We start from the raw sequence: 2,504 nt of genomic DNA on the forward strand, positions 1-2,504 counted from the left end.
TAACTATATGTTATTATGAAATATAGTACAAAACAATGTTACGTGTTTTAAAGCTATAATTTCTGTATCAGATTCTGTCTATATAGCCCACAGTCATGAACTATTGGAATAACGTTTTGTATGATAAAATCAATTTAGGTACTGTAGTCGATATGATAATAATATATTATACTAGCGGACGTGCGCAGCTTCGCCTGCTTATTGCTTAGGGGTGAATTCTAATAAACCATAAGAGATGTGTTCAATGAAATATTTTTAAGAGTCTCTATTTCAAATTTTATAAAAATCAGCGGCAATTTAAAGATTTTTCCATGTAAGCTTTCTACCCCTTATTTACACCCCTAGGGGATGAATTGAAGTCAACCACGAAACATGTGTTCAATGATATATTTTTAAGATCCTAAATTTCAAATTTTATAAAAATCGGGGGCGGTGTAAAAAAAATGCGTTACAAACTTTTAGCCCCTATTACATCCCTTTAGGGTTAAAATTTTTCAAAATCCCTTCTTAGTGGATGTCCAGATTACGAAAGAAAACATCTGTCCAAATTTCACGTTCTCTTGAGAATGAATTTGATGAGTGTTTCTTCTAAAATTAATTTTAATAGGTAAAATTGCTGTCGAAATTTTCAATTTTCGACTGATTTTTTAATTTTATAGTACAGATTATTTATTTTATATATCTTCTTAATTTAAATCTCTAGGCAAATAATAGTTAAGTTTATAAAAAAATGTAAACAAAACATATATTATTTTAATGCTCGTAATATTTATTATCAATATTTCAACCGCTTACAACAACTGAATTATTATTACCCTGTCCGTTTACAATATTATAGGTGTTACCTCCTTGCACTGAGTACTGCTGAGGCTGCAAAAAAAATTAAAAGTATTAAAGAAATTATTTAATTATGACTTCACTATGAATATGTGGTACGTCAGTATAATTGTGAAACAAAATTTGAATGATTAATTTAATTGAATTGCAATTTAATTGAAATGCCTCCAAAATCCGGCAAAAGTGGGGAACGGAGTTTTTAACACTAGGTTCCCTCTGCCTACCCTGCTGTGTGCGGGATACAGCGTGAAGCTGATTGTATATTTCAATGTATAAATGTATTTGAAGTCTAAACAAAATATGAATTTGTAATATTATAATTTAATCCTAAAAAAAAGTATGTCGTAGAGTGATCGTTGAACTAGCTACAGCAAACGACCAGCCCACCCCATATGTTTCATGTAACTTTAAAGATAATGGTAAACTTACATAATATACCGGCACATATTGTGGCATACATAAATGAGGAAAGAAGAGACAGTGGAGATGCCGTTTTGGTCTAGGATTCATCTGAAACAAAAAAATATTATAAATAAATGATAACGCCGACATATTTTATTATGTTGTTTTTTTAACTCCCGTTTTACAATTTCCGCCGAATACTTGGGGCATTGTGTGTTGAGTGGCAGAATTCAACGCGGCACGTTGCCTCGTTACCAGAGTGGAAATCGAGATTTACCCACATTACAAATATTAACTATATTCTCACGTAACGCACACTTGTGCGCATGCGCAACGATGGCCAAGAATCCTCTATACGAAATGTTACCAACTGTATTTATATGTAAACTAAACAACTAAATGTGAATACCATACCTCCTTAGGATCACATCCTCCTGGTTGTGTGCTACAGTCAACATCTGCATCGCTGAAAGAAATAAATGTTAAGATAATAATAAATTAATTAAATATATAATATCTTAAATAAAATAGGTGCAACGAGTGTTTCACAAAATAACTTTTTATTGGAAAATCTAAAACTTTCCGTATATTTGATTGACAAAGTTATAATTCCTTTTTGTTTTTTTTTTTACAACCATTTAAGAACATACTTAAAGCGCAAAAAAAATACCTTAATGGTTTTAATTCCACCACGTACACGGCGAAGATAACAATGAAGAATAATATAATAGCTTTCGACATTTTCTGTAGTTCCTAGTATACTATGCAAAGAGCCCTCAAACGTTAGTGATCCTCACTAATGTAATGAACTTATTGATATGAGAATGAGATTTTATAACAAAGTCAATCGGATTTCTGGAAAACCAGGCAGGAATGGCCTTGACCTCCATATATCACCGCACATAAATAAAATTAATCAGTTTTTATAATTATTTATGATAAGTACAATATCCTATTTATAAACGCCAGGGACACAAGCGTGTAACGTATCACAGCTTCACTCTGTATCCTGCACACAGCAGGGTAGGCAGAGAGAACGTATACTACGTATACTACGTTCTCTCTGCCTACCACATAAGACACTCCGCTCCCCACTTTCTGCCAAATTCTGGAGGCATTGCGTGTTGAGTGGCAGAACTCAACTTCGAACTTATAGTTATTTCATAGAAAAAATCATTACACATATATGTCGCATAGTCATTATATAATAGGTCCGATATAATATTATATACATTAAAATAATAAATTTGGAGGCACGCGCACGT

The 2,504-nt window shown here is 32.3% G+C and overlaps 1 long non-coding RNA gene across 1 annotated transcript; it reads right to left on the minus strand.

Annotated features, from left to right (window-relative positions):
• Nucleotides 1-755: 755 nt before the first annotated feature.
• Nucleotides 756-2,068, minus strand: LOC146534247 (uncharacterized). Its single transcript, XR_014878398.1, has 4 exons — nt 1,910-2,068; nt 1,654-1,705; nt 1,267-1,347; nt 756-870 (listed from the first exon to the last, which is right to left on the minus strand). It is a non-coding gene; the product is annotated as an uncharacterized LOC146534247 (long non-coding RNA).
• Between the last annotated feature and the right edge of the window lie 436 nt (nt 2,069-2,504).

The sequence above is a fragment of the Heliconius melpomene genome, chromosome 11 (genome assembly GCF_056956725.1).
Source record: "Heliconius melpomene rosina isolate 202511_hmr_F chromosome 11, ASM5695672v1, whole genome shotgun sequence".
NCBI lineage: Eukaryota > Metazoa > Arthropoda > Insecta > Lepidoptera > Nymphalidae > Heliconius > Heliconius melpomene.